The sequence below is a fragment of the Leptopilina boulardi genome, unplaced genomic scaffold (genome assembly GCF_019393585.1).
Source record: "Leptopilina boulardi isolate dan_hultmark-lab unplaced genomic scaffold, ZJU_Lbou_2.1 LbouV2_202, whole genome shotgun sequence".
NCBI lineage: Eukaryota > Metazoa > Arthropoda > Insecta > Hymenoptera > Figitidae > Leptopilina > Leptopilina boulardi.
The window spans coordinates 1,463,189-1,486,684 of NW_026137755.1; the positions used below are offsets into that span (position 1 = coordinate 1,463,189).

At 31.6% G+C, this 23,496-nt stretch overlaps 1 protein-coding gene across 8 annotated transcripts in view; it reads right to left on the reverse strand.

Moving 5' to 3' along the window:
* The window catches only part of LOC127278340 (protein turtle), a 161,366-nt gene that overhangs the window by 60,376 nt on the left and 77,494 nt on the right, over nt 1-23,496 (reverse strand). For 7 of the 8 annotated variants that reach the window (XM_051300030.1, XM_051300029.1, XM_051300027.1 and 4 more), the window contains exons 4-5: nt 19,562-19,603; nt 4,748-4,790 (exon numbers count right to left, since the gene is read on the reverse strand). The gene's annotated coding sequence lies outside the window, so the exon portion shown is untranslated. Of the gene's footprint in view, nt 1-2,253; nt 3,299-4,747; nt 4,791-19,561; nt 19,604-23,496 lie in introns of those variants that run through there. The other variant, XM_051300025.1, reaches the window with a different exon arrangement.

Genomic DNA, 23,496 nt, shown 5'->3' on the forward strand with positions numbered 1-23,496 from the left:
TGAGCGGTGACCACATTTTCCCATATAAAGACTCAACGATAAACCCTCTTGCATCTGCGTCCAGTTCGATTAAACATTGAACGTGTGTAAAATGGAAAGCGATCATCATAAATGGATGGCGTTACGGTTATGGTGTTCTTTGTACAACCACCAATACACGATTTCTGAACATTATGCCATATCTATACCGCAAAATATATATGTATATATATACAACCGATGATCGTGCCAAACATGCCTTATTTTGTTATATTTTTGTCTCCAGAGTCCATTATTTATGAGTTAAAGCAAATTTCCCAATGCCTGATCATTTCAATACAATGGAAAATGGTATTGAAAATATTATTTAATGGAAAATTCTATTTTTTCCGGGTTTTTTTTTACAAAAAAATAGATAAAAATTAAAAAAAACATTTTCTGATTTACATACATACAAAATCTCGGTATATTTTTAATGTATAGAGATTCTAAAAATTGTCAAACGATATTTTCAAGAAGAGCTTTTTAAGTTTCCTTAATTGCATGCGGAGAATTATACAAACGTTTGAGGCTTTTGGATTAAGTGAATCCCGTGCTGGATGAATGGCAATAGTTGTAAGCTTTGAAAGTCTCTCTATATTATATATGAAAAAGTATTTTGTATCCTATTTCAAAGTTGGTTATTCATATTGCAAAATTTTAAGCTTTCTCTTATGTCTCTCTTATGGATTATGGAAGATTAGATCACTTATCGTTGCACTTTAGAAATGGTTTAGAGAGAGAGAGAAGGAAATTTCAAATATAGAACAATTTTTGGCTTGGGGCCAAATTCACTTTGATTAAATGACGTTTTGTGGGACGGAAATCGAAAAGTTTAGCTTAAAGTTCTCAGAATTTGAATTGAAAAGAAGGAAAAAATATTTATTTTCTCTGAATAATAATTTTGTGCCAGAATAGAAAAATTGTTCTTTTTTTTTGCAATTTTCCTTTTTTTTAAAAAAAAAAACTATGATCAGGTTGAAATCAGGCTCGTGGCACGTCAACATGACATGACCGAAGGCTAATCCTACACTGGCACTTGATAATATCGTGACTTGATTTCGATTCTATAAACTGCAGTAGAAAACGATAGTATAATAATTCTGTATATAGAGGTCGACATGACTCTGGCCCAGTTTCAAAACACGCCTCCACCCACTTGATTTTGAAATTTATTAGTAACCTTAAATTAAAATTAAAAAAATGTTACTCTATTTGATTCTTGATTTCATTGGTTTAAAAAAAAGAAGATATCGAACCTGAATAATAGATGAAGCTTCTGGAAGTAGAACTTGGAGTGAGAAAGTGAAAAATGCCGGGATAAATGAGTTAATGGAGGAAGAAAGCAGATAGAGAGAACAACGGTCGATCTTAATTATCTCCTGTTGAACCAATCCTCAAGAAATTTTCACTGTAAATCCCTAACCTAACTCACTTATTATTTCCTTCTATCCGCAGATGATGGGAAACTAAATAAGCATCAATTGTCAGATTTAAGGGTTTTTTTCCCCGTTCTTTTCAAGCATAATATCTTTCAAGATTGATTTGTTGGACCATTGTTTTGAAATTATGTCTATCGATAACCATAAATTTTTTTTTGATGCTTTTTTTCCCCCTCAATTTTCTCGCACGGCCATGACCATAAATAAGAAAAAGGGGAGAAAAACACATAAAATGTTAATTGATATGTTAGATGTTGTAAATTACATTCCAATATACATTGACCAGTGCAGTGAGCTGTAAAACCAGGGTTTCTTCATTCGATATACGTCAAAGGAGTAATAGAACCCTATACTATCGACAAAGGTACCAAGTGATCTGATCAGATCTGATTACTTGGCATGCTTTGAACGTCTTGTTAGAACTCACGCTTCATCAGTTGCTAATACGTTTACATCAAATTAGGTTTGATATATTGGAACATTTTCTATTCATTATTTACTAACGTTTTAGTTTTGACAAACAACTTAATTTTACTTTTTTAGTCTTATCTTTGAATAATAACCCAAATATTCTTTTTCTATTTAAAAAAATTTAGGACCTGAACTGAATTTCTCATACCCAACAGAAATAAGGTATTTGAACTCATAACCTAACCTATGTGACTGGACTTGCAAACTGCAGCCAGCGTGTCGACACGCCATGTGCACGAAACTCCTAAATATACTCCTCACGTCAAAAGCACTCCGAATCTCATTCCCCCCCATCTCCAAAAGTGTTACATTGCAAGCTTACCAGAAGACCGATAAATTCGGATGCCAAAATCCTTGCCGGGGTGTGGTTCTTCCTTGGTCGGGTGGGGTCAGGATCACCCTGCCAGATTAAGTACTTTGGACTCACAGATGAATGGAGGAATCTCAGATGATTCAGAGAACACTATTCCCAAGAACACAAATCGTGTCTGTTGCAGAGGCTGAGGGAAAGTACTTGGATGGGTACAGCTGGTTGGGTATGGATATAGGTTGGACGGTCGCTACGTGTACGGAAACGGGTGTAGGTGAAATGGAGCAGGATAAGGGGGAATGCCCAGACAGGATACTGCCTTCGCTAGGACATTGTTGATCCTTCTTGTCCGTTCTGTGAAAATCTGCTTATCTTAAAATCCCAATTCTTCTTCACACCTATTTTATCACTCCCCCTCCTTTCTTCTTCAATCCAAAAATCCTAACACTTTTCTCTCTTCTTTTGGCTTCAAATTAAAATCATTAAAATCACCACACATCGGTCACGATTTTGGTCTATTGTTCTCACACCGGTTTACAATTGCAATCCACCTCGTGGTCAGGGATCTGCCTCTCAAGTATATCGATAGTCAAGTTTCTAACCTCCGCCCAAACTCGTGCGGCACAACTTGCCTAACCTTCTGTATACATCACTTCTTTGTTAACTGATAGTATCACAGGAGACATAACATTCAGACTTTCAAACAATTGACACACATATTCTCGTATATAAAATGTAAGAAGCATTCACGAATGGATTAAAAATAGCACACACGCACCAATGGGGATGTATGTTTTACAAAAGTCAACAAGAAAACCGCGATTATCATAATAAAGTCACGGTTAAAAAAAAAATTCTATCTTTATCACAAATCACACTTGGTTTTTTTTCCTTTCTTTTTCTTTTGTTTGGTTGAAAAAACGAGAAGAAATTTTTTGAAATTTACTGCTACTGGTATAATATTTTTTGAGGCATCAAGGCCGTGGGCGCTATTCTGACAGTGGTGCGCGGCGCCATGACAGTGGTGGCTGCTCCGCACACATTCATCCCCCTACTTCGATCTTTCACGGACTCCCCCACCGTATTCAGTCGGAGGAAACCTACCAAACCCCTCAACCCTTCAAAACTACCCTGTTTCAGCCCCACCAACGCAATATTGATCTGGCGGAAGGGCGGCATCCAGCGCTGTATTAACCACATTGAGTGCCCCACAGAAAAGAAAAATTCTTCCAAAGAAGGCAAATTCACGTTTTGTATTTTCTTCTCTTACTCGAAAATTACTTCTCCAAAATTAATAATTAATTTCAAAAAATACCAAATTTGCAATTTTGTTCAAAATTTGAAAACAGATGCGATTAATTTTTCTTTTTCTCATAGTAATCTTCAGTTTAATTATTAATTATAGGTTATTCGAAAATTATAAAGTGTTAAAATTACAATGCTATTGATTTAATATCAAATAGAATATTTACAGCATTTCCGCCATGGCATAAAAATTATTAATCCAGTAGAATTTGTAAAATTCTATACCTGTTTTTGAAACTTTTTGTTTGGCAAAAAGGCTGTTGATTTAATTTTTCTCAAATAATCAATTGGACCACAATACCTCCAAAAGACTTGAATAATATTCGGGGAATTATACCCCATTTAACTATTAGTGACCACATTTAAAAAAAAAGAGATTCTTTATGAGAATGAGAAAATTTGATGGAAGGGAAGAAAGTTTAAAGATTGTGCCAATGTTATTAATACTACGGGACATAATGTTATAAGGGGGATTTGGGGTGAGGAAAGGGGGTGGCAGGTGGATAAGATTGACTACTGCAAGTTAAGCTTCAGGTAGCACTTGACACCTGATCTCCGACCTATTACGCTCCTGTTAACCAACCGCTCAACTCATCCTTACTATTCTCAAACCCCTTGCAAAAAGATCGTCTATCTTTCCTTCGCCCCCTGTTCACCAAGAAATGGATCCCTTGCAAAGCAACTTGCTACTCAAGATAATGTCGAGCTCTTATCTTATCATCTTAATGTGTAACAATTGGCACTACGAGAAAACTTATTCTTTTCCTAAAGATTTGAAAATTTCACTAATTTTGATAGTAGAAACAAAATTTTTGTTGTTCTATTAGATCAAAATAGAAAATCATATTAGAATTTTTTTTTCTAATCCTTAGAAAAAGTGTTTTGTATTTTTGAACCATACGGATGTATGGCAGTACCAACAAAACAGTTAACATTAATTTACGAATAAACATAACTTTATATCTGTTACTTTACTACGAAACTATTTCTGTTGATGATAATTAATTTAAGTTTACAAATATAAAAAGAACATAAATAAGTCATAGAAACCCTTTTCAGTTAAGTGTATATATTATTTCTGTAACGAGTTATAAGGGGGAGAAACAGAGTAGGTTGCAAAGGGCGATCGATGTAGCAGCGATTTCTGGAAATCCAAAGCGCACTAAAGAACTTGAACATCATGAGTAAAAGTTAAACTTACCCCAGTGGCTCTCTTGCAGAATCCTTGCCAATGCTTCAGGATTCTGAAACATAAAAAAAAAGAATGAAACTCTCAGGCTGGCGCGTTTCAATCGATACATCCAATCGTGTTACAACTTTTGTAATTTACAGCTTGGAAAATCCCCGTAAGTGCGATCGCGTGACCGAGAGGTGTCGGTTCAACTTTACGCCAGAAGATGCCAAATGGAGGGAAAAGTAAGTAAGAGTTTGGGGAAAAGGGATTACTAAAGCAAACTAAAAAAAAGAAGAAGCAATTCTTGAAACTTGCAGAAAACTTCAATAAAACTTGAATTTACTAATTACAATTCCAAAATATGTAAAATAATTATTTGATAAATATATAAAAAAGAAAAATTTAAATAATTCAAATAAAATTCCTCTTTTTTCATTGATAAACTAAAGGTGTGACATTTCAACAAAAAAAGTGGTATGAACTTGTTCAATGCTTGGGAACGTTTCCAGCTTCGAACTTCCTTTCTTGGCTTCACCCAAGGAACGATATCGACCACACTTCGACTTTCCCGCCACACGTTTCAATTCACCTCTTGACATCCGGGAATCAGTGCATTTCCGGCATCGCGAGAAATCTCGAGTGACATACATTTCCGCTCGTGGGACCAACGAAAGGTGCATGCAACCTGTAGTTCCGCGAATAACAAAAATTGATTTAACCAACACAACGCGAATCAATTTTTTAGTGGGAAATATATTTCTATTAAAAAAAGAATCTGACAAAGCAAATTCCTTTATATATATAAGAAAATCCGATCTCAAATTTCTATTAAAATCTCAAAAAAATTTTTTTTTTTTTTTTGCAAAAGAAATTAAAAATTTAATTGAAAATTATAAACATATATTTTTTAATAAATATTTTTTTTAGACAAAATTTTTTTTTATTAAAATCATTCCTAAAATTAATTTTATTTTAATGTATAAAAGAAAAAGTTTAATTGAGAAGAAAAGAGAAATGAACTCCCCCAAAATCAGCAGAATTGCAACGATTCTAATCCAATTGGATACCGTTATATAGAAAATCCCTCTAAGGGCTAATAAGATTCTGCACGTGGTCCAAGTGAGATAAGACAATTGAGATATCCCTTAAGTTAGTCAAACGATGTGACCTAAATGTTTATTCTCAGCGCCAGTGTATCTTGCATATTTCCCAATGAAGATGTTTACAGCGAGAAACTTTGGAGGATCGCTTAATAATTTGTAAACTATACTAGGATAATACAATAGAAATGCTTTGCTATGGAGTCCAGACATTATATATACAACATCAATAAACCGACAAAGTTTTCTATATATAAAACTATTATTCCATTAGAACTAAAAAGTTTTTCCAAAGAAAAAAAAAAAACATCTCCTATGATAAGAAAAGATTACCAATAAAAAATAAACTCATTTGGTTTAAATAATTTACTGATACGTAATGAAATTAATTCTTTTTTTTTTAAACCAAAAAAACTTCCCCCACGAAATAAAATTCACCAAAAAGCCAAATATATTTTGTGCGAGGTTCTTTATAAAAATTTCCAAGTTTCGGGGAACCTACAGATAAAAAACTGTTTTTATTTACGAGGAAAAAAAATTATTATTATTTTTATTATTACTATTATTATTATTGTTATTATTATTATTATATTATTATTATTGACACGAAGCACTGGACGTGGTAAATGGTCAACGGCGGAAACGACCAACACTCTAATTTTAGATAAATTCGTCCTCTAGCCAATTTCTGAACGCATACCGACCAGTGGCGTCGGTCTACAGTTGCTGCACGTGTGCCAGGTTCGTTAGGCTTTCTGTATACATGTACAAGCATCAAATTGCACTCCAGCAAATCGATGTTTTCCATGTGTGTAGGTCGTACCAAGCACCAATGTTCCAACTCCCGACTGAACACTATATGTATATATATATATATAAAGAGAATCGAATTTTCCTCAGCTAGCCAGACAGTATTCCAATGCGTTTATTGAGGAATTTTTCCTTTTGGCTATTTTGTTTACACTTGAAATATTGAGGATAAAAAATGAACAATAAAAAATTATCCTTTCAGTGGTGCGCCGTTCCGATTAATAAAATTAAAAATGTTTATCAATGAAACTATTTTTTTTGTTCGATTCAAATATAGGACGGACAACAATTCATAAATAGTGGACAACAATGGATCAGACTGGTTTACAGTGGATCATTTTTCTGTTTTCTGGAAAATAAATTCTAAAAATTCTACGATACTGTTAATATATAAATGAATTCAATTCACGTAAACTTTATTTCTATTTAGAAAGATTTTTAAAATCATTCTACAATATAAATCATTGATCCACTGTTGTTCACTCTCCCCTATATAGTTGAGTGTCGAATATGAATTATAATTGTCGACCAAGAACAAAAGTAACCCTCTGAAACGAATTCCGCAGTGAATCCATTCATTATAGATTGAATGAAGTGAATGTGCGCAAAGAGACATTTATCTTATTACATCAATTTTTTTGTTTTTACTTTTTTTTATATATATATACACTGAGGTCAATTTCTCATTACCTTCGGTATTGGAAATGTCAATCTTAAGACGTTGCAAAAAAGTCATTTCGTGAAAATCCATTGCATCTTGACCCGATCCCTTATCAAGTGACGTTTTCTCTCTGTGGTATACATTCAGGATTCTCAACATCCTATTACTTACGATAGGATGAACAAGAGGAAGTCGGAAAAACGTAGGTAGAGTGAACTCATCCGGTTGTACTAGAGAGGAGTCTCTTCGAATGGAAAATCGGTAAAATCCAATTTGGTCCTCCTATAACCACACATCCTTGTAATTTTATTTGCCAAAGTTTGCTTATCCTTGCAAAATAATATACGTATATTCATGTATACATATATATACGTAAAGATATATTACCGCTACTGTAGAAAATGACTCGAGGGTAAACAACTTTATTTATATTATACATTTTATATGTACGTTGATAAAATATACAACTTTATCATAATATAAAGAATATTTTCTTCAAAATAATCCTTTCTTTTATCGTCAAATGCAAGTGGATTTTTTTTTAATATTAAAAAAATTTTATACGATGTTTTAGAATTTAGATTTAATTACTGGAATTGATAAATTTTCTTAGAACATAGCAACCGTTACGCTGACAATGGTTACCATAGCAATTGGTACCAAGTAACTGGTAGCAAAATAACTGGTACCATAGCAACTGGTACCAATGTAACTGGTACCAAAGTAATCGCTACCAAGCAACTGGTACCACAGCAACTGGTACCAATGTAACTGGTACCACAGCAACTGGTACCATTCCAACTGGTACCAAAGTAACTGGTACCATAGCAACTGGTACCAAAGTAACTGGTACCAAGTAACTGGTATCATAGCAACTGGTACCAAAGTAACTGGTACCACAGCAACTGGTACCAAAGTAACTGGTACCAAGTAACTGGTACCAAAGTAACTGGTATCATAGCAACTGGTACCAAAGTAACTGGTACCACAGCAACTGGTACCAAAGTAACTGGTACCAAGTAACTGGTACCAAAGTAACTGGTATCATAGCAACTGGTACCAAAGTAACTGGTACCATAGCAACTGGTACCACAGCAACTGGTACCAAAGTAACTGGTACCAAAGTAACTGGTACCAATGTAACTGGTACCACAGCAATTGGTACCATTCCAACTGGTACCAAAATAACTGGAACCATAGCAACTGGTACCAAAGTGAGTGCTACCACAGCAACTGGTACCAAAGTAACTGGTACCAAAATAACTGGAACCATAGCAACTGATACCAAAGTAACTGATACCACAGCAACTGGCACCAATGTAACTGGTAACAAAGTAACTGGTACCATAGCAACTGGTACCATAACAACTGGTACCATAGTAACTTGTGCCAAAGTAACTGGTATCAAAGGACTGATTTATAATTTTTTTTTAAATTTGTTTTTGTATTTCTAATTATTTATAAATTTAAATTTATTTATAAAATAACCTGACGCAACTGGGGCACAATTATAAGAGCAAATTAATATAAAGAACCAATTATCTTTTATTTAAAAAAAAAAATCCTTTCCTTAATTACATTTGCGGTGAATCAAACTTTTTGGCTGATGGATGTCAAGTTGAATAAGTTTCCAATTAAGATAATTTTTACAGAAAGTCATTAATTTGACCGTAAGTCCTGGTGGCTATTGCATTCACGTTGGTAGGGATTTCAACTTTAACGCTTTCTTCATCTCTCACTTTAGAAAACAGAGAGCTGCATAAACTTATTAGGATGCAAATCGCGTCCCTCTGACTCTGTGGCACAGTTGGCTAGCTTGTGAATTATTCTCTATCCAACGTTATTCTCCACATCTATCCTATGTTAGTCACATACTGCACGCAATCTGAACAAATGAGAAGGTTGCATGCTTTTTTTTTAATTTTTTTTTTAGCTTCAAAGTTGTATGCTAAATTGAGGAATTGTTCCCTTCTTTTTAAAATTTGATGCATAGACTTTCTATATTTGTTAATAATATTATTTCAATTTTTGTAAATTATTTTTTTTTGTTTCCTTGTTACTTTTTTATTGTTGTAATTCACAAGTTTATCTATAGAGGGTAAATAACACTAAGTTGATAATTAAAAAAAAAAAACAAGAAAATCACTGATTAAGAATATAATTTTTTTAGCGTTCTATTTAAATATTCACTTTATTCCTTTTTTGCACCAAGAATTTTTTATTAAACCATTTTTAATAGAATGCAAAAAAAAGTTATAAAGTATAGTCCATAATAAAGGGATATATTTAGTAGATGCAATATATCGGGAATGTATATTCATAAAAATATTTTAATAACGAAGTCTATCTATACATTTTTTCCCAGAACATCATAAACACAAAAAAGTCATTAAAAATTTTATTTTCTGACAATGAACAGCATAAGTATCGATAATCGATTTTCTAGACGTTTCTTTTTTTTTGCAAAACGTTTTATAAAAATGATAATGCAAAATAAATATAATTTAAGAATTGTAAGAATTTTATTTTTATATCAAATTGTAATGAGTTTAATTTTTGTTTGCATTCTTTCGGTTGAAAAGTTTATGTATTTATGTAGGGCGTAATTTGAAATAACAAAGCTAAAACCCCTTTTGGAGAAAACTTGATGAAAATAAATGGCACACTTTATCTATCAGAGCAATGGTCGACTCTTCTGTAATTACGAAGGCGGTATTCTATCCTACTCTTTAGGGGTTGCACTTGGTAAATCCGTCTCGAGTGGTAAAATTGGCTAAAGATGGTCGTAGCTGAAAGTTACTACATCAGAAAATGCGAGAAGCAATTTATTTTCCCTCCAAATTACCACGCCTTCAAATATCCATATCCACCTTTTTTTATCACTTTCAATTTTTAAAATGTTTCTTAATCCCAAATAGATTCTTACTTCTCTTCTTTTATATATATATATATTTATTTACCACTTATTTAGAAAATATTTTTTCTTTGTAAAAAATTATTATTCTGACATTTAAAGTATAATTCATTCGAAGAAATTTATTGGCTTAGTTGATAGATGAAGAAAATAGTTGGCTACTTGCAATCGAGCGATGGTGAAGAGTTTCAAGTGCACTTTTAAACAGCCTCTATAAAACTAGAAGCGATTCGCTACAGCTTTATTCTCCTTTCAGTAATAAAGTTGCGAACTCGAGAGTTTTGTGATTGAAGAGAACTCGTATTCTGTCAGAGTGTTACTTACGCGTAACGTAAAGAAAATCGTTATTCTCACTCTCGTGGAATTTGAAAAAAAAACTTGTACGTGAGATTGGTGAATCGAACCACTTGTCAGCGTTAAATAGAACGTCATTGCCATTGTCCTTAAGGATCGTTACACGTAGAAAGCATTAAAGTCTCACAATGACGACAAGCGTTCAACTATCTCTCACAAATATCCTTTTTATTTGACCGCAGTAACTGTCCTCCAATTCTTATTGCTTCCCAGTAATGATACATTATACCATGCCATGAGGGGGTGGCAACTTATTTTTTTTCCACACCATTCTCAAATAGTTGAAATTTAGCAACTGAATCACGATTCTTAGTAGAATTCTTTACTGAATTAAACAAATCTGTTTTACCGATTAATGATAATGACGTTTAATCCCACTGGTACTATTCCCACAATCTGTTTTACCGATTAATGATAATGAAGTTTAATCCTCAGCCTGCTCATGTGACTTATTGTCTAAAATCTTCTATTTGGATACCTAATGCAGACTGCTTTAGGAATATTTTCCACAAAGTTTTTTAAAACGAATGTAATAAAGCATTTCCGAAATTTTAATCAATTTCTATGAAGTCCCTTTGTGAAAATGATTTAAGAAGCATGTTGAGTAATTTTCAAGTATTAAAGACTTTTGAAGTGAAGGAAGATGGAAAACATGTGCTGCCATATATAGTGGAATAAAACTCATGTTGAAAGCCAGTCACGTTGGCTCTGGCAAGGGAAACGAAAAACGTAAGCCAGGGGTCAGCAAAATGGTGAAATAATATTAATGCGTCTTGCAGTGGCCTGGAAAGGTAGATAGAAGAGTCAGTCTATTGATTTCAAGGATGCAATAAATAATATCTTGTGCCAGATGCGCTCTCTCGTGAAGAAAACCAATCAATATCATATATATATATTGAATAGAAAAAAAAACACCTTGAATTTTGTTTGGAAATTAACTAAACTGCTTTCTAAATTTGAATCAGTGAAAAAGTCGAATCAATCGTTAAATTAGATTTTTATTTCAAATGGCAGTGACATTCAAGTAAAATCACGTCCACCTTCTTTTTAGTTTGTATATGGCGAGCACCAAAGCAAAATCAAGTTACTATATAGTGTAACCACACAGTACGCTATACACGATTCGTGGGAATTCGTGAAGAAATAAATCCACAGTTTCCTGGATGCGATGACTGTAAACCTCCCCCATATCCTTTTTCACACGTAACACGTTTCGTCTATCTTCTCAAGTCTCACACGCAAAAGTAACGAGTTTCTTGTGGACTGCATTCAACTTACTATATATATGAGCGATTCATGAAATCATTTTCATATATTAAACATTTTATCACTAAATTATTTTCTTTGGACAAAAATTTTCCCAAGGTTATTTTTTGATAAAAGATTTTTATTCTAATCTAATTTGACACTAAAATAATATGTTATTTTAATACCTCACAATTGGATAAATTTATTTATAGTAAAAAATAAAAAAAAAAGTAATTTATCATAAGATTTGTACGATTTAGATCGTAAAAAAGATTTACGAACGGTGGATGCAATGATTTTATGTATATTTATTGTAGAATTGCATTGAATTCCGATTGCGCGACCCCCTTCGATGTAAACGCGAGCACACATTACGCAAATTCCTCTGCATTACTGAACGTGTATTAACGGTTATTTGAATACGAACACGAAACACCACTGATGTTGGCTGCAGTGATGGCCGGCAACAATTGTCGCACATATATAACCAATAGATTCTACAGAAGTAGAAATTCATGTACGTAAGCATCATAATTCAAATGTCAATGCCAAAATATTTATTTGAAATTATAGTATCTGACGCTTTACATTAAAAGGGACTGTAAAAAAAAGAGATCCCATTATCAAATCCAAATAACAATAAATCTTCTAATTTTAAATTCATAAAATTATTCTAAAAATGATAAATTGTTGTCTCGTTGAATTTAAAATTCTAAACAAATGACAAATTGTGTTGAATTTCGATTATATTAATTTTCCCTCATCGTCATTTAGTTTTAAAGCTTTTTATCTGTATTTAATCTGTTTCTGAACCATTACACTTTTATCCCTTTTGTGGTGAGGGATGTGCGGACACATGAGTGACTTGATAATACCAGTGGGCTTACTTGGGACATATAACGGATATTAGTAAAAGTTGCTGTATTTGTATATATATTATTATTATTTTATACGCAGTACTCTCTAAATTTTAATTAAAAATAATTTGACAACAGTCAGTTACCAAATGAACCAAGATTTTACTTTTTTTTTAACTAATTCAGATTCAGAGATTATTTCTCAAAACTATTTCTAGACAAAATAATGTTTAAAGTATGGAAAAATAATCATTAATTTTAATTAAAATCTAAAATTCCGTAATTAAGTATATATATATTATGAGAAAATATTGACTTAATCAAAAATGAAATTGCTCTCTATTAAGAAAGTTATTAACCATTTTGCAAGTGAATTTATTGTTTTAGAAACTAATACAATCTTCTCTTAAAATTTTGCACGTATATGCAATAGTTGGAGGTTCTCAACAAAGTTTCGAATCGATATTTATACTGCCAATACTTGTCAAGTGACATCCGGCTTCAAATTTCTAACTGTCGGTTTACCCATCTCTCGCTAACGTCACTCGCTTAACTTTATGTTAAATTCATATCCACATGGGAATTTGTACCAATGCACACTCACGTATTTCATAGTTGAAAGAATATAAAGAATTTTTTCTAAAAAAAAAATTTTCTTTTTTAAATTTGCATAGAATTGCTTTAATTTAGCTTCATTTTATATATATATATAAAATGGTCACTAAAATACAATTAACGGTTACTAATTTCAAGTACTACTTGTAGTGATACAGGACAGAGAATCAAAAACTCGACGAGCTGACTCGACAATTGCATATGCTTCACTCTTCAAAACTAGATGCTAATATTACTCTTCAACGTAGTTTTTTACATTTTACCAACAAAAGAGGACACTTGACCCACTTTGACTTTGAATATTTATTGAAAAACAGAATGTGGCAAAATAATGAGAATTCCTCCTGATATTCTCTATGAGATTTAGTACAATTAATAAATTTTTTCCTAATAACTAATTTACCTCGGATATAAAAAATTGAAGTATAGAAAATAATAAACAAAATGAGATAATTTTTTAAATTCAAGAAAAAACTAGACAATCCCCTGTACAATTCATTGATAGGGAATATATATCGTGTGTGAGAAACGAAAAACGATTACTGATAATAAATGCGGTATTGGAAAATTGTCATCCGGCATCAAGTGTTGGATTTCAAACGAGGTGAGAAAAATCGAGTGCACAAGAAAACTTGACACTATATAGCCAAAGTAAAAGCCAAGAAAAATCTCACACTCTTATGTCAAGGATTGGAAAAAAGAATTCACAAAAATTCAGTTGTTCTTGTCGAATTGCGACCCTAGCCAACGTAATAGTCCGAACGGGCAGAAAAAAAGAGTCCATAAAAATAAAAAGCCTCCTACACTCAACTATTTCGTTTCCTGTCAAAGATTTTTCCCAAGAGGCTATATATAGAGTGATAATCCAAGAAAAAATCCTGATTGAAAAAGACATTTACATTTGACCTTCAAGAAAAAAAAAACCTCAACTTCTTTTCTCGATGCTTTTAAAAAAAATGTTCTTTCATTTGATTTCTATAATGTTAATGAAATTTTAATTTTGATAGTAAAAAATTACAAAAAAAAAATAATTTTTTTTTTGACGAGTAGAAATGTGATTTAATAAACAATTAATAGTAATGTAGAATGAAGCCTCTATTGGGGATTGAGGGACAATAATCAATTGCGGTAAAACATGGCAATTTACGAAAAATAATGAACCGCCCATGGTCAGAGAACTGCAGTATTGACACCGGGCATTCATTTACATCGTAGCGGTACTAAAATGTCAGAGTCACGTCATTCAGTGGAAAATTCAAGCGAAAAGAGAGAAGAGAGAGATCGAAATCTGGCTGCGTACAAGTGAACGGCTTGTTAACCAAATTATCGTATATCGATAACCCTTCGCTAATCTGTCACCTTTCAATTAAATTTCCAAACTCATCTTTATCGATTATAATCGAAAGGCGTAGATTTTAATTACAGTTGATTCAGAATCAATTTCCGTTTGTTACATATTATAAACAAAAACACTTTCACTTTTAACTTTGACTTTCGTTTTCAGTTAAATTTTCACTTTTCAGTGAAAAAATCAAAACGAAAATGAAAATTAAACTCAATGTGAAAATCAAAATGAAATATAAAATCGCACGAAGATTTACAAGTAATTATTATTGGCAGCTTAGAAATTTTTTTTTTTTGATAAATATCAAAAATCATGAATTTCTTTACGACAAATATGAAATACTTTCTGAGTGAACGAAAAAAAGCGTTTAAACGTCAACAAATGTCAACGTCAGGAAACATGAAAATTGTGGGAAATTGAAGGTAAACCAAACGGGAAGATATTTCCTTCTTTGATCTATAGAATTATCGCTTTTCGATAAGGTGCGATTCATATATATATATATTTTTATCCCCTTCGATTAGGAACCTGGACGTTGGCTCTCTTAACTCGTTAAAGAGGAAACGAAAAATCTTAAAATGAGGTCAGGAAAAGCGGGAGAAAATAAGAAAATGCAGCACATGAAATAGCCACGATGAGAGGGGATATGGTGACCTTTGACCTGCCGCACCCACGATGCAGTGACGTTGCAGTGAAACGTCACGAGGGTATAAATGACGTCAGAAAAGTTCAGAACATAAACTCACTTTGGCAAAACGATTCAGGAGTTTATAATTCATTTCACATATTAATCCCTTTGATCTCGTTTCGTCTCAAATGTCTATCCTATGGTAAACACCATCTCCTTCCCTTTTCCCCATACATATATATATATTAAAGTCCTCATAAATCTACTTTCGAAAATCGAGATGCATGAATAATCCCCAAAATCCACTTACCATAATTCTCAGATGCCACTAAATCACAATAACTGTATTAGCTGTTTGTCATATAAATAAATAAAAGCTTACAAATTAGATTTGTTTTAAATCTTTTCTATTCATTGCAAAAAAAATTTTGGATTTTTATTTAAAGAAAATCTGACTTCTTTTTTTATTTCAAAAAATATTTAAATATAGAATTGAGAAAAAAGATACAAGTAGATACAATTTCACGAATTGTACTTGAATGGCTGACAATATGCGAGGAATATTTTTTTAACTGTCTGACTAAAACTTGATGTGACTACTGCGAAAACAATTTCATCAAGCTCTCTCATTCCATCTTTATATGAAACATTGTATAACTCATTGAACACAATAATAATAATAATGCATATATATATTATATGGAAATATGCGTGGCATTATGACTAATACATGGTTCAAAGTACTCTCGACACGCAAGCAGACGCGGCAACACTCATCTATTTCATCCCGAGCGTCGCGACACTATTATTCTGTTATTGAAATACAACACCCTCTTCTCCCTATTTTGCAGATCGCACACTGGTACACGATAATATTATCAAAGTTAAAGCTAGTTCATTTTCGAAATACATATATATTCTCACGAATTTCGATATTCATTATAACGTTCTATATTAAAGTAAAACTCATTAATATAGTCAAAGTTTCAATTTTACAAATACACAATTATTATTGTTTGCAAACACATTTATTTTTGCTAATAAAATTATTTTTTTTATTAAATTTCAATGTTTATGATATTAAAAATAATGTTAGAATATTTTTTTAGTAACAAATTATAATTATAAACCTAGCAAAATTAAACGCGCAACATTGGGTATTTCGTTGTTTGTTATAAAAAAAAATTTAAAGAAACCAATTCCGAAATTTGAAAACACAATTATACAACTTTGTCAAAAATTTGAAAAGTAATTTTCAAAATTTGACACAAATTTGACACGTCATAACATTACAATTCAAAAAACACGTGAAATCAGTATAGACCAACTTCAAGTTAGGACAGAAGGACAGACCAAGCATTTTATTATTATAAAATATATATATAATAATAATAATTATTATTTTAGATAGAATGTTCTCCTGGAAAATGAAAAATTCCCTTACAAAGTCAAGTAAAATTAATCTGCATGTCTCTATTATTTTTTTACCTAAAAACAACACGTATTTGCCTTCAGAAAAACCTACCAATTGAATATAAATTGCAATAGACTAAGAATAATTAATTTTATTCGATTTTTTTGGATAGAATGTTTTCCTGGAAAATGAAAAATCTCTTACAAAGTCAAATAAAATTAAACATCATGTCTCTATTATATTATATAAATATAAATAATTGTTATTATACTAGTAAAAATAATTTAACAATCAAATTTTAATGAAAACAATAGAAATAATTCAACGAGACTAATAAAAATATTTTCACATTAATGTCGGAAAAAATGTCGTTTTCTACTCTCTCTCTATATATATAGTCAAGTTCGGAAAATTTAGAGGAAATTCACGAATGGTGAAATCGTGCCAGAAAAGCCTTTCGACACCCGGCAACACGAAGAACATAACTTTGGCTTTCGATGGGTTATAGTACTCGGCACTATACATATATATATATATATAACCAATACATGTACAGTAAACATTTTCCCAAACCATCAGGCCATATAGAGGCACAGGGAGAAAATGGTTTTCTCTAAAAGATGGTCCAATGTCCCTTAACAGCTATACAGAGAAATCGTAAAATTGCGCCCGGTCTTCTTCTTTCCTATATATATATATACATGAGACGAAACCTATTGGTCAGGAATGTCTTCCCGTTGACCTCATTCCAACATGAATCGACGAAGATGCAGTAATATACCTTTTAAATAAAACCATAAAAATAACTAAAAAGAATTTCGTTTTAATTTAACATTAATTATGATTTATTTTAAAGAAAATTTCTATTGAAAATATTCCTTACATTATAATCCGAAAATTGGTATATTCATCGACGTAATTGCTGTCTAATAACACCGAGCGTGTAAATTTTGATACCATGTAATACTGTACCTAAATTTGTACCAAAACGAGCTGTTTATAACGTTGTGATTTTCTCATGAACGCGTTAATGTTTAATCGACACCAATTTAATGCGATCATCATTTCAAATAATTTGATAATAATTCCCAGCGATAAGAAAATTGGAATAATTATTCAACTATAAATGTCCTTGAAATTCACTTTCACTTCAGCGAAAGTGGAGAGATCCTCTTTTAATTTTACTTTGAAAAACATAATTTTTTGATTTACCCTTTCTTCGAGACGCATTACATATTTATAGTGAAAATTGCAATATTTCGAAAATATTAGACAGGCGCACCTAGTCAAGTGCTTAAGGTAATGGACCCTTAATGAGAAACTCCAAAGTAGACTCTCATGTGCCTCGAGGACATGACGCATCCTTCCGTTGGGAATCGAGCTTGAAGATTAGGCGATATACACGGTTGGGCTTATGCGAGCAATTCCTACCCTTCCCCTGTCTCGTTACATCCACTGATAAAATATATATATACGCAGCTTCACTGTAAGTCTCATCGTGTTAATTAATCGTCCTGCGCTGAAGTTACGTCCGAAACTCCTATAACGATCCTCTCGTTGCCTATATATATATATATAATATAAGCCCAAGTAACTAGCGAAAGGAGAAAATAACTTGTTTACGCCCATCGTGCCAGTAAAGTGCCACTACTTCTGCATTCTATCCACTCACCAAGAACTTTGCGCTACATTCAAACTTTACAGCCCTGATACCGACAAAACTGAATAAACTCAGCGTCATAAAAATATCCTCCCAATCTAAAAGATTGCGTCTGTTAACTACACAAAACAAGAATAAAGAAAACAAATTCAAAAGAAGCGAATTTTATTGACATTTACCTTTAATTCTAATTAACAACTTTTTCCCAATACGAAAAAAACCCCATAGTTTTTTTTTTAGAAAATAATTTAGCTGAAATATATTTATAAATAGAAAAACTTTTTTGATAAAAGATAAAGACGTGTCTTTATAAGAAAATGTCCAAAGAAATATTTATTATGAAATCAAGTCAAACTAAGTTGTCCAGCCAAATCGATAACGGATCATCAGTCTCAATTTTTCCAAAAACTTCTAAGTGCCCATCTCCTCAAAAGAAGTATTTGCTGAGCAACAACAAAAGATCGTCGAGACATTGATGGGAACAAGCTTTGAAGACAAAGAGACAGAGAGAGAGAGAGAGAGAGAGAGAGAGAGAAGGGAAGATAAAGAGAGGGAGGGACGATGGCTGATCGCACCTTTCGGCGACAAAATATTTTCATATAAAACAGCCATTGCAAAAAGTGTCTTGACAAAGTTTCCGGATTGTTTGACGAATAGTTTCAAAACCTCGAGCTATCTTTTCATGAAGCTTGTGTTGGTGAGAAGAATAGTAAATTCTAAAGCACGGTACATTATATATTCCTTCTCCCTCCCCCCGACCCTTGAATCTTAATGGGGTAATGCTTTACTCCAGGCAAAAACCCATCCTGCATTGATGCCACTTCTTCCATTTATTATCCTATTATAAATAGGACAAACATGTGACAACAACCTAAATGGCACAACATTATCGCTATAATATTGCATCAATATTACATGACAATATTGCGAATATTGCACGACAATATTGCAGAATTATTCTATTTTACGGACGTGTAGTACAGTGGCGCCATCGCGAGGGACGCTTTGGTATCTCAGGAAGGTGAAATCCGTTAAATTGTAAAATTTCTGAAATACAATATTTCCAGGCAATATTCTCGTTCGTGGACATAATGTTGCAGCAACATTGCCTCAATATTTTCCAATAGCTGTGGTATTCCCAAGAGTTTATCTCGAAAATTTTTGTCCACTTTGAAACTGATTTTTCTAATAAAATTATATTCTATACTACAGGTAAAACGAAAATTCACACTCACCTCGTGTTAGCTACTCCTGCAAATTGAAGCCGTGCTCTGAATCTGAAATAAAAGAATAATTAAACTCGTTAAATAATGTACACGTATTCAAAACTATCACAAATGCATAAATATACAGCTAAAATTCTCATTTTCAAAAAAATAACATTCTATTATCATGATATTTAGGAAAATTAATAGAATTGATTTAATAGAAGAATTGAAAAATTAATAGAAAAATAGAACAATTAATTATTGAATAAAGAAAAGTACAATAAAGAAATTGAAATATAGAAAGAAATAAAACTCAAAAATTGGAAAAAAAAAATTTTCATATTACATTTAACTTCTTAAAAAAGAAAATCTAGATCTTTTTTCAAGTAAAACTTGAGAATTCTTTTTGTAAATGTATTTTATTGTTTATTGATAATATTTTTCTTCTTTTACAACTTGTCACAAGCTCTTAACTTTTGAATAAATTCCTTCTACTTGAAACTTTTCTGTTTCGCTTTTCTTTTTCTTCTTTTTTTTATAGTTTTCATTTTCTTAAAGTGGTCTGAGGTATTCTCTTTTCTAAAAGTAAAAAAAAAGAATAGCTGTTCGAGCAGAAAGTTACTCGATCGACCAGGGAATTTCAGCGACAGTAACAACCAGCCGAAGATCGGCTCCATAGAGAAAAGACCCTGGGCACTTCTCTTGTGACTTTGTACTCGGCCATTTTCACTTCATTTATCTTTTCCTCGAAGTAAACACAAGATGGTGGCCATCACGAATACAAAAAATCAAATGAAAATCATTTCTATTCAAATTTTTCCTTTAGTTACCTTTCAAAAAGAGATTTTAATTTAATTACCCCAATTTTATTCATTATAATTTGAAATTAGCGCGTAGTACAGTGGCGCCATCCCGAGGGACGCTTAGGTACCTCGAGAAAGTCAAATAACATTTCTGAAATCACTTTTTATTAATAATATATCAAAATATTTTCATTTATCTATTTTATTTACCCAATAAATATTTAAAATAATATTTTATCTAAAATATTCGAGAAATTAATCGGTTATTAATATTTTGCAATGTATTTTTTTTCGTCTATAAATGAAAAATAAAATAAATTTTGAGTATCGTTGTAAATGAAATTGATGGAAAAAGTTGGTTTAATTAAAAGTGTGCGAAACTCAACTGAAATAGAAAGAGAAACGTATATATGCAGATTTGAAAACTGTTACCTAACCATTCTATCAGTAACTTTCCACTTTGCTTCAGGTTTCAAGGGTGTTGTTGGAGGGAACAGAAATCCTATGACCTCAAAGGCCTGCAAATATCCGAATTAGAAAAAAAAAATGTTGAATCGTCATTTTAAAGGGGTTAACAAGGCGCGTTCGAATCTCTAGGTCTTTTTTTTTTTAAAAAAAGCCAGTTTCACATATGCGCAGTATTTAATCCGCATTTTATGCCCGGACAACCTAAAGCGTAATTCAATTACACGAAGCTTCTACATGGCGTTACTGATTCCTGTGTATCAGCCCCTCCTCCTCTCAGTAAGCTTTTATCCCTCACTATATATATATATAACACTAATACCTCCAGAGAAAAAAGACAGATATTAGTTAATTCCAAGAAACTTTATTTCCCCGTCAAATTATTATTTTCTTTTCTCATCAAAATTTAATTTTTATTATATTTTTTAATTTCCGGTTAACTATTTATAATTATAATTTTTTTTCTTTATTTTTAAAAGTTTGTCTTAATTTTCATTTTATCGAATTTCTATTGGTTTTAATGTGTCCTAATTTTCATTAAGCAAAAGTTCGTTTATTCTAATTATTATCATATATAATTGCAAATTGTCCGAATTACCATTATACGACTTAATTTCTATTTATTCTAATTTTCATTTCTAATTCTCATTTGTCCGTGTTAGCATTTACCATCATTTGTTCTCAACCAAATTCTCATTAAAATGAACTTCATTTACTCGAATTAGCGCACTTGTCGTCAAAAATAATAGCTGGAAATTAAACGAAAAATTCTCATTGGCTCATCTAAGTTTGAATTTTCCAATCATTCTTTTTATCTCAAATAATAATGGTATGTTGTAAAAAAAAATTTCTAGGAGAATTGCGCTAAATTATTATTATTATTATGAATTTAATAATTCAGTTAGTTAAAAATCAGTGAACAGTAAAGATTAAATTATTTTTAACCCTCTTTTTTAGAAATATCATATATGTTTTATTTGCTCTCTAAAAATCAGATAATTAAGGAAAAAAAATCACTGATTCAATATTAAAATGAAACGGTACTCTTGTTGACGCATTCAAATAATATTATTAGGTCATAAAGGGGAGAAAATTTGCAAGCAAGAATAAAAGAGAAGTCAGAGAAAAAACTAGGGAAAATAACACGGAATCCATTTGATTTCTACTTTATTTACCTCTAACTATTTCTTCTAAAGGTTAAAAAGCTTGTTATTGTAAGGAAATAAGAATGATATAACAATGCAGAATTTTTTTTATAAGAAAAAAATTTGCATATTATAACTTATTTTGTTCACCAAGAAAAAGTTATTATTTTTCTTCTCTTGTTTTCTAAATAAAGGAACTTTTATCGTTCATTGATTTAAATTTCGAATTGCCTTAGTTGTGTTAATTTAATTTTTTGTTTAATAATATCATTAAATTAATTAACTAAAATCTCAACAAGTTTAATTCAGAAATTTTCATTCAGTATTTGTATATTTAAAATAAAATTCTTTTGATGTTGCAAAAAAAAGAGGGAAAATTTGAATAAACACAAACCACAAAACTGATTGCTAGTAATCGAATCATACAGTTTATTCATTCATTGAAATCGAAAGACCACATGAATCTGTCAATTCATCCAACTGTAATGACCGATACTGACGACTAAATTTCAGATAATTTTCTCTATATTACAACACAGCAAAGCCAAATGATTTTCAATATAACTAATACATGTCAAATACTGAAAAGTTAACAGAAACATTGGCAAAAACGTTTTGAAAGTATAAAAAAAGGATTAGATCTTTTTTTTATCAATTTTTTTTAGAAAACTAAATCGTAAGTAGATCAAGTTTTGGAGAGTCAAAATTCTGACTCGGGGAAATTTGGAAAAAGGTAAACTTTATAAAGGTTTTACTGAATTTGGTGAAAAAACAACTTTAGATGAAAGAGAATAAAGATAGTTGGAAAAATATTGAGAGAGATCTAGTTTACATGTGTACATTTGAAAAGAATTTGAAATTCCTTTGCAACTAATCTAGCGAGCGAAGCTATGGAATTACTAAGTTTAAGATAAAATGGATTCACGGAATCTGAAATAGAAAATTCCCTAGCTAATACCGAGTGACTTGACGTTGGATTCCCAAACCGCTTCTCCGTTTGGCGTTCACCTACTTCGTATCCTCATCGTTCCGCATAATCCCCAACGTTCCCAAGAGTACTATCTCTTCGGACATATTCTCCACTTACGTTGTTTATGCTATTAAAAAAAAAAAAATACAATTACGACTCACTGGACACACATTTTTTTTCCTCCTTTTATTATGCAGTTAAATCTATTTTTTCTCTTTCTGCTCTAAAATGAAAAATATTTCATGAATTTAAACATAATTACCATACTTATGAAACTAGAGCAACACAATATATAATGGACGAACGACCCTAAAGCAAAAATAAATAAACCATTTTCACAGACTGTCGCTTCAACGAAAGAGTAGAGGAAGTTATCCGGAAAGAAATTACACGGAATAAAAGTAACAGAATGTGAAAGTTTTCTCTTTTTTTTTTTTTTTTTTTTTGTAAAGTTACAAGAATAGCAGGTAGGTTTCTACTCTCAACAACTTCCGTTGTAAACAAATTTTACTGTGTACTTCCCACTCTGACAGAGAGTCTGTGTATATTTCATTTCAGAGTGCTAACAGCTTTAATTTA